The sequence below is a fragment of the Elephantulus edwardii genome, unplaced genomic scaffold (assembly GCF_000299155.1).
Source record: "Elephantulus edwardii isolate Elephantulus edwardi_28Jun2011 unplaced genomic scaffold, EleEdw1.0 scaffold00001, whole genome shotgun sequence".
Classification (NCBI taxonomy): Eukaryota; Metazoa; Chordata; class Mammalia; order Macroscelidea; family Macroscelididae; genus Elephantulus; species Elephantulus edwardii.
In genome coordinates, this window is record NW_006399751.1 from 38,660,228 (window position 1) to 38,670,757 (window position 10,530).

General features: G+C 39.2%; 1 protein-coding gene and 1 non-coding gene across 2 annotated transcripts in view; one reads left to right on the plus strand and one right to left on the minus strand.

Annotated features, from left to right (window-relative positions):
* Positions 1-10,530, plus strand: part of PDE11A (phosphodiesterase 11A) — a 565,819-nt gene that overhangs the window by 250,485 nt on the left and 304,804 nt on the right. The gene's annotated exons all lie outside the window — the stretch shown is intronic.
* Positions 1,317-1,387, minus strand: TRNAG-GCC. Its single transcript has one exon. It is a non-coding gene; the product is annotated as a tRNA-Gly (tRNA).

Genomic DNA, 10,530 nt, shown 5'->3' on the forward strand with positions numbered 1-10,530 from the left:
GGTTTAGGGCTGTTCTACATTGGGTCGCTATGAGTTGCAAACGACTCGACGGCACATAACAACAACAACATGTTTCAGCATCCTGGTTCTTATAGAAATGCAAATATAATTAGGTCATGGCATTCAATGATCTTTCTGAACTCAACACTTCAGGAGAAGAGGTAAGATGACCACTCATCTGATCTCAGGCAGCCTTTAATTCCCTCCTTCCTAACTGGATGGTAAAAATAAGAAAAAAGACTTTGCTTCTTATTTCACTTCTTTTCCATTTCCCTACCTTTCCCCCCTTAAATTTCTTTGAATTGAGAAAATTTGCTGTCAAAGACTTCTCCAGGGTGCTAAAGAACAATGTCAGTCTGAAGGTGAGCCTGATCCCAACCATGGTCTTCTCAATTGTTTGCTATGCATAAGAGCTGAACAATGAACTGAACAAGGATGACCTAAGAAGAATTGATACCTTTGAGTTATGGTGCTGGAGGAAAGTACTGGATATACTATGGAATGCTAAGAAAACAAACAGATCTGTCCTAGAAAGGGTAAAACCAGGCTATTCCTTGGAGATTTTTGAGGCTCTGTTTCATATATTTTGGGCATGTTTCTAGAAGAAACCATTCTAAGAGAGGGACATCATGCTTGGAAGGTTAGGGGGTCAACACAGAGGAGGAAGATTCTGGAGAGATGGATTGACACAGTGACTGCAGTAATAGGGTCAAGTTTTGAGACAGTGGGGTTGGTTTTCATAGGGACAATATGAGTAGTAGTTGACTCAGAAGCACATAACAAGGAAACTCATTAAAATCCTTTTTAATTGTTGCCCTATCCCCCCTTTTTTTTAGTGCAGAATGAAAAGTAATGAAAGAAACTCTAGTGATTTTTTTAAGTACATATAAAATTTATATTGCCCATGAACATACATTTCCTATGAAAGACTTATTCATTTTCAGATGGCTATTCCTTGAATGACACAGCAATTTTTTGTCTATTTGCTGAACTGAACAACTTGTTGTTGATGTAACATTGCACACTGTTCCATAGTCTTGTTAAACACCATAATGCTTACCCATTATGTACAATGTTTGGATGAGCTTCCAGATTGATTTATGCTGGGAAGCAGGAGTGGCATCTACTTTCTAAACTAGAAACTCTGTAAACTCTCTAAACTCTACAAATGTACAGAAATTATGATAGTTATAGAACAGAATTTTGTGCAGAAATTATGTAAGTCATAGAACAGAGTTTAGGTCTTTCGTGCAAAACTTTCAGTCATATTAAACTTTACGGCACTAAACCACTGCTAGTGAAACTAGACGCTGGGCTGCATGGGCCGGGAATCGAACCCGGGCCTCCCGCATGGCAGGCGAGAATTCTACCACTGAACCACCCATGCGTTATGCAGATGACACAACCCTGCTTGCTGAAACTGAGGAGGACCTGAAGCACCTGCTGCAGAGGGTCAAGGACTGCAGCCTCCAATATGGATTGAGGCTCAATGTCAAGGAGACAAAGATTCTCACCACTGGCCCAATTGGCAGCATCAGGATGGATGGTGAAGAGATTGAGATTGTACACAGCTTTAGTTTGCTTGGCTCCACAGTCAACAGTCTTGGCACCAGCAGCCAGGAAATTAAAAGGCGCATTGCCATGGGAAAGTCTGCTGTTAGGGACCTCTCCAAAGTGCTGAAGAGCAATGCTGTCTCTCTGGAGACTAAGGTGCGCCTGATACAGGCCATGGTCTTTGCAGTCACTTGTTATGCATCAGAGAGTTGGACAGTGACCAAGGAGGATAGAAGGAGAATTGATGCCTTTGAGCTGTGGTGCTGGAGAAGAGTACTGAGAATACCATGGACTGCTAGGAAAACAAACAGATTTGTCCTGGAAAGGGTTAAACTGGGTGGGTCCTTGGAGGCAAGGATTCTAAGGCTCTGTCTAACATATTTTGGACATGTTGTGAGGAGAGACAGGTCCTTGGAGAAGGACATCATGCTTGGGAGGGTGGAGGGATGGCGCAGGAGGGGAAGGCCCTCTATGAGGTGGATTGATTCAGTGACTGGGATAATTGGGATGGGAGTGTCAGAGACGGTGCGATTGGCACAGGACAGAGCAGAGTTTAGGGCTGTTGTACATAGGGTCACTATGAGTCACAAGCAACTCGACGGCACATAACAACAACAACAACAACAACAGTGAAACTAGTGCTGTTATATCTCGAAGAACACTCTTCCACTTTATACATCACTCTTTGTCAATGTGCAGTATGGAGTAACCTGGGTTGTGGTGATGCTGAACCTTGTGCCATTGGGGTATCAGATGGCTTCCAGAATGGCTTCCAGAATGGCTTTCCAATGTGGACAGTGTTTGGTGGAGCTCCCAGTTTGTAAAACAGGTTTGGAAGTAGGAGTGACATCCTCTTCCTAAACCACATGCCTTTAGAAACTCTATGAACTTGGTGAAATGACGACAGTTATGCAAAGGCATTAGGTTTCTTGTTCATAGAGTCATTATGAGTCGTGCTCAACAGCAGTCAACAATAACAACATGAACATATATATATAGTAACTCAAAACACTTTATTTATATCAATATAACTTACTTCACATCATTAATAATGTACACATATATTAATTATACATATGTGTATGTGTGTAAATGTGTATGTATGTGTGCTTATATATGTGTTTGTATTCCAAACTCTACCACACCCTGCCTCAAATCCCCACCACCTCTGATATTGCATATTTTACTTAATAGAATCATCATTATGTTACTCAAGGTAAACACTGCAGGATGGATTTTAAGTCTTTTTCATGATCCATATTTAATTGTCTCTAAGCCTTGTTGATTCTGTATTTGAAACAGCATTTCTAGATCCTCCTGTAAACCCCTTATGCCGTTTGTATTTACTCTGTACTATTACCTTACTTAGACAATTTCCTCCTGACTCATTTGTTTGTTTGCAGACAGGACACTCTCCTTTCCAATCAACTTTTAGTATTGTTTCTAGTTATCTTGCATGGGGAAATGATGGGCAATCCCTCTCATGCTATTAACTGCCTCTGAAAACCCACTGGAGGATCAGCTATGGGTCACTTTCAACTTGACAGTAGCCAACAAGAACAAGAATTCATCTCTCTGAAACATACATATGCCCTTCCTGGGAAGCAGCTGGGGGGGTTTGAACTATTGACTTTTCAGTTAGCAGACCAGACTTCATCTATTAGACCACCAGGATACCCAGAGTGATTAGTCTTTGATTTATTTATTTCTCCTTTAAAATTGTTCTTTTATGGATAAAAAGGATTTAGAAAGTTAAAAACAAAACAAAAAATGGTATTATTAGAGCGTTCCCATTTTCTTTTTGGTGCTATGAGTCTATTTGAACACAGTTTTTGTTTTTTAAATTAAAAGAACAGAGAGACACCAGACCAACTAGTGCTTGATAAATATCCAAATCTAAAAGACTTCTGTCCATGGAGGTTTTCCAAAGAACAGGCAGAGACACGTGGGGATATTTTGTTTATTTCACAGTGGCAAGCGTGCTGTGTTCCCCTGGGTGCAATAATGAGGGCCGATCCACAGCACAGGGACCTTAGAACCACTTGTTCTTCCATTTCACCGACATATAAACCACTTCTGATGTTTTCCTTATAAAATCATTCTTTTACTTAGTGAGTGTGCATATTTATAAACTGATACTCATTTAGAAATAGATTTAGAGGTAAATAAAAAATGTAATGAAACTAAGGATCATAGAATTAGTACACCACAATAAAGCATACATTTTATTCTCTTTTATTTGTGCTTTTATCTGTTTTTACATTGGTAATCACTTAACTATACACATGTTGTCAAATTATATAAACATGTTTTAGCAGTTGTTGCTGTATCATTTTTTTAACCCACTTGTTAGAATAGAAACAATTTACTACTTGAAAACATTGCCAGTTGTTGTTCTTAGATGCCACCAAGAAGGGCATTATAGTTTCAGTAAGTTCTTTTCAAAAATAGAATTCATCAGATGCTTTCAGGAGCAGCCAAAGGCCTACTTTCCTGGTGTTTGCTTTTCAAAGTTACTTTTGAGAGTGAAAAGGGACATTATCCCTAATTGTGCCAGATAAGTACTATTACATATACAGTCCTACAATTACAGTAATAATAGACTCTAAGTGGACACATGGACAGACATGCAAGATTAAAAGAATGGGAAGGTGAATGGGACTGTACCCATGAGTATGTATATATAGGTTTGCCAGAGAATATATCTTCATACATATTTGTATGTGCTGTGAGTATACAATAAACAGGAGCTCTGGTAGCCTAGAGATAAGAAGCTGTGCTGCAATCCCAGAGGCTTGCAGTTTAATTCCACTAGTTGCCCTGTGGAAGAAGGAGGAGCAATCTCTTACTGTGCAATTTACTGCCTCTGAAAACTCGCTGGAGAGTTAACTATGAGTCAATTCTGACCTGAAAGCACACAATAACAACAATATGTATTACTCAAAAGGCAAATTTGTGAACATTTATTAGCCATGATCAAGCACTTTGAAATGACTTACTGAGCTTAGGGATTTAGGACCACGATTTCTGGGGACATCTAGGTCAATTAACAACAACAAAAACAAAATCCCAGAGGGAGTGTTATTTAATGGTTCCAGTTAAATACTATTACATACAGGGACCTGCAATAACAGTACCAATAAACACTAGTCTATAAGTGAATACATAGACATGCAAAATGAACAGGATTGGTAGGTGGGTAATTAGAGAATAGGGTCTTAAAAGCCAGGGAGTGGTAATCTAAGAGCAGATATTTATCTCTTTTGTCCATAGCAAAAAGAGCAAAGAAAATCAAAGACTCATGCAAATGACAGCTGCTGATTCCAGAGACCAGAGCAAAGCTAGATGTGCCAAGCTACTGTTACTGACTGATCCAATCTGGACCAGATGTCCTGGACAAAACAAGGGAGCAAAAACATTATAGGGAAAAAGTAAAAGTAAAAAAAGGTCAGACTTACTGGTCTGTTAGAATGGCCCTTCGATGCCTTTCAGTCTGAAAGCACCCTCAGGGATCACCTTGCAGCCTATCAATGTTGTTAGGTGTTCTAGAGCCAAAAATGACTCAGAGTGAACTTATGAACAACAAACCTGAATCCTTCCCTATCCTGTGCCATCCTCTTAATCTCTGACACACTTGAATCTATTTTTTGCACTCACTGTGTTAAGCTATCTTGTTGAAGGTCTCCCTCTGCTTTGCTAACCCTCCGTGTTTCCAAGCATAAATGTCTCTTTATAAGGAATAGTCTTGCCTAGCTATGTGTTCAAAGTATGAGAGGTGAAGATTCACCATCTTTGCCTGCAGGAGCATTCTCACTGCAGTTTTTCCAAAACATATTCTCTCATGGTTGTTTGTTGTTGGTTTTTTTTTTTTTGGCAGTCCATGAAATAGTCAATACTCTTCACCAGCACCACAACCCAAAGGCATCAATTCTTCTTCTGTTGTTCTTATCACTGTCAGTGTCTCTGATGCATAGCAAGTGATTGAGACCAGGACCTAAATCAAGCACACTTTAGTCTTTAAACTGACATCATTGCTCTTAAATATTTTGGAGAGGTCCCTAACAGTGGACTTGCCCAGTCCAATATATCTCCTGATTTTCTGACTGCTGGTATGAGAGTATTGATTATTGATCCTAGCAAGAGGAAATCATTAAGAGCTTCAATCATTTGCTCATCAATTGCAGTGTTAACTGTTGATCCTGTGGTGAGGACCTTTGTTTTCTTGATATTGAGGTGTAATCCACCCTGAAGGCTGTAGTTCTTGATCTTCTGCAGGAAGCATTTTATGTCCTTCTCACTTTCAGAAAGCAAAATTTGTCATCTGCAAAGTGCAGGGTGTTAATGAGTCTTCTTCTGATCCTGATGTCACATTTCTCATCATAGAGTCTAGTTTTGCTCATCATACAGACTGAATGAGAGAAAGAATACATCCCTGGCACACACTCTTCCTAATTTTAAACCACATGGTATTCCCTTAATCAGTTCAGATAATTTCTTATGAGCACAATTCAGTTCTCTAGGATTCCCATTCTTCTCACTGTTAACCATTTGTTATGATCCATGCAATTAAATTCCTCTGTATTGTCAATAAAACACAAATAGATATTCTTCTGGTATTCTCTGCTTTTAGCCAGGATCCGTCTGACATCTGCCATGATATCCTTGGTACCATCGCCTCTTCTAAATTCTGCTTCAACTTCTAGCAGTTCCCTGTCCGTGGACCCTTCTAGCCATTTTTTAATGATCTTCTGGAATATTTTGTTTACATATGATATTGATGCCAACAGCTTCCTGAAATTTTTCAGTGTCAACTATTTTTAATTAAGTGAATCTGTGCACTCCTTCCATCTTCTTTTGAGGCTTCCAGGTTCATTCAAGATTTGCCATAGCATCTCTCAGTGTTGCAACTTAAGTCTTGATTTGTTGAAAAGTTCTTTTCAGCTTGAGAAATGCCTGTAAGTTCTTCTCTTTTTATTCTCTGATTCCAGCTTGTTGCACATTTCATTATAATATGTAGCTTTGTCTTCTTGAGCTGCCCTTTGAAATCTTCTATTCAGCTTTTACTTTGGCGTCTTCCTTTTGTTTTGGCATCTTGGTGCTCTTATGCAACGTTCATAGTCTTTTATGACATCTATTTTCATTTTTTTTTTCTTTCTCCTATGTCTGTATAAAGACCTTTTGATCTCTTCAGGGATGATACCTTGATGTCCTCCCACAGTTCCTCTGGTCTTTGATGATGGGTCTTAATGCCTCAGACTTGTTTTTGAGATGATTCTTAAATTCAGCTAGGATAGACTCAAGGTTATATTTTGGTTTCTGAGGACTAGTTTATATTTTCTTCAACTTCAATTTGAACTTGCATATGAGTAATTGCAAGTTGCTCCACTATTTGGACAGCTGATACTGTACTTCTCCAGTGATCCTTTCCACAAACATAGTCAAATCTGATTCCTGTGTAGTTCATCAAGTAAGCTCCACGAAGGGAGCTCTGGTGGCCTAGTGGCAAGAAGCTTCACTGCAATACTGAAGGCACATGGTTCAAATCCAGTAGATGCTCTGCTGGAGAAAGAGGGTCAATCTCCTCCTGTGCTATTTGTATCCAATTCAACAGCACACAACAAATTAAAAAAAAAGAGTAAGATCCATGTATAATTTTGTCTTTTAAAAAGGTATTTGCTAGTAATAAATCATTGAGAGCACAATATTCAATCATTCAGTCTCCAGCCTCATTTCAGTCACCAAGTCCGTACTTTCCTGACTACCATTCCTTCCTCATTGCTTCCATATTTTCCATTCCAATCACCAATAATTATTAATGCATCCTTATTGCATGTTTGATTAGTTTGGGGCTGCAAAGTATGTAGAAATCCTCGATCTCCTTCTCTTTGGCATTAGTTGTTTGTGTATGTATTTGACTAACAGGTCTTCCTGATATGCCCAGTAACCTCTAGCTCATATCATTGTGTTTTTGTAATAGATCTTGAGATTGTCTTTTAAACTATGAAATCAACACCATTCTTCTTTAGTTTTTCATTCCCAGCATAGTAGATCATATGACTTTCTGATTCCAAGAGGTCCTTGCCAGTCCATCTCAGTTACTGGTGCCTAGAGTGTCAATCTTAATGTGTTCCATTTAATTTTCCACAACTTCCAGTTTTTCTACTCCATACAGTCCTAGTTCCAACTGATCATTATTATTTGCACCTGTTTCTTCTCATTTTCCATCTGGGCTTTACTTCTAATACTATAACTATTTGCATTCCTCTACTGTCCATAGGGTTTTTGAGGGGCTGTTATTTTGGAAGTGGTTGGCCAATACTGCTTCTTGGTTTGTCTTAAGCTAGGACCTCTGTTGCAATTTATCCCCCATGGGAAACCCTTTTGATACTTGAAATACAGGCAGCACAACACTGGTGGCACAACTTCCAGCATTATAGCATTCCACAAGCTATAGCAATATAGCAGACTGACAGACAAGTATTGCACTAATAGGAGCAAATAATAAATGCCAACCTATATATACCTAAAATATAAAGAAATTGGCAACATGTAAATCATTGCCCAATATAACAAACTGATACATAAGTGTAGCACATCTAACAGCAAACCCTAAAGACAATCAGCCATATAAACATCAAGGTGCAGGACACTTTCTTCTGATCCCAGCTGAAGTCCATCCAAGGCAATGCAGCAGCATGGGCCCCTGGTTGGGGGTATTGGCTCAGCTGGATCTTTAGTACTGGTTCTTGGTACAGAAAAATAACACTTGTGATGAATGCAGTCTTAAGTATGGATTGCATCTCAGTCTCGCGAAAATGGAGATTCTTACCACTGGACCGATAAACAGTGTCATGATGGATGGAGAGAAGATTGAAACTGCCAACAGCATTGTCTTGCTTGGATCCACAATTAACGTGCTTGATATGAGCAGTCAGGAAATAAAGAGACATATTGCACTGAGAAAATCTGCAGTTAGGGACCTTTCCAAATTATTGAGGAGTGGTGGTGTCAGTTTGAGCACTAAGGTGCATCTGATTCAGGCCATAGTCTTTCTGATTACTAGATATGCATCCCAGACCTGGACAATGTATAAAGATGACAGAAAAGTTATTGATGCTTTTGAGCTGTGATGTTAGAGAAGATCACTGAACATACCTATGGACAGTCAAGAGAATGAACAGATATGTTTTGGCGAGACTGAAGAGAGTGCAGCTGAAGTGCTGCGTGGAGGCAAGAATAATGAGGCTTTCCCTTGTATATTTTAGGCATCTTACTAGGAGGGGATATTCCTTGGAGAAGGGTATGATTTTGGGAAGAGTGAAGAATTGGCCAAGGAGAGGAAGACCCTCAAACAGGTGGATTGATATGGTGACTACTCTAATGGGCTTTTGTGTGTCAGGAAGTGTGAGGATGGTGCAGGACAGAACAGGGTTCAGACCTTTTGTTCATCAGGTTGTTATGAGTCATGCTCAGCTCAACAGCACCTAACAGTAACAATAATTAACCACAGCAGACCAAAAGAAAACATGTGATGCCAAACAAATTTCAGAAAGTAGAAGGAGCAGGAAGGAAGACTTGATACAGGAAAACTAGGGAGGAATGGGAAAGAGTGTGAAAAGATTGAAATTAATATAGTCCCTATAGTTCTCAGCTGAATTAAAATAGTTTCTATAGTTCTCAGCTAAGTTAATTTTTAAAGCCCCACACCCAGGTATCCAGGGCAACAGTATTTCAAGAATAGCTAGCAGAAAGGCAGAACAAACAAGCTCAACTGATAACCCATGTGCCTTTGTTTCCCGACTGATAACCAATGTATCTTGTGCTTTTCCACTGCCCTGGAGTTTGAACTCACTGTATACTTAAGAATTTATGACACCACTCTATAGTTAAAGATCTATCTAACTGCTACATGTGCTACGTGACTGCCGCAAGTGCTACGTGCAAAAATGCTGTGTAAACCTTGAGCGAACACTGAACCAATGAATTCAAATTGTGCTTTCATCACCCAATGAGAAGCTGATACTCAGTTGTATCCCCCTAAAGTGTATAAAAAAACCCAACTTTGTCTGCTCTCGGTCGGCTCCTTTGTCTCCTGCTAGAGATAAGGGTCGGCCCGCTCCGCAATAAACCTCTTATCTCTTGCTGTTGCATCAAGCCGGTGTCTTGGAGTCTTGGGTCTTCGCCGTCCACTCGGGACAGAACAGGACCAGCGGTTTGGGGGTCCTTCAAGTGCTGTTAGATTAAGAGAATTGCAAATAATGTTATGATGCAAAATGTGTATAAATTATTGAATGGAAGATGAATTTTTTCTGTAAACTTTTACTCAAGCTATAATTAAGGTCTATAAATTGTCTCTGTTAAGGGTAAGACAGTAGATACTTTTGACTTTAAGGGCCATATGATCTCTGTTAAACCAATTAAACTCTGCTGTTGTGGTGGAAAGCAGCTGTAGACAACAGATCAATTAATATAAGAGAGCCAGTATTACAATAAAACTTTATTTACAAAAATAAGTGACTGGTTGGGTTTTCCTAAGGCCATCCTTTATCCACTCCTACTCTAAAGATGATCTTTCTACTCACTCATATTGTCTATGCGTCAAAGGCTAATTCTTAAAATATCTCACTCTTGCACAAATATAAAGAGAATATTTATCAAGAATCTACTTAACTTACTAGTAAGGGAAACCAGCATGTGCAATAATTGGTATTGAAAAGATGCTGGCATAAGATTACTAGCTTAAATTTTTTAAATGGTTATTATCATCTATTATAGCATCAGGATGGATGGTGAAGAGATTGAGATCGTTAACAACTTTAGTTTGCTTGGCTGCATGGTCAACACTCTTGGCACCAGCAGCCAAGAAATAAAAAAACATAGTGTGTTGGTGGGAGTGTAAAATGGTGCAACCACTGTGGAAAGCATTGTGGCGCTTTCTCAAAAAGTTGCAAATAAAGATACCATTTGACCCAGCAA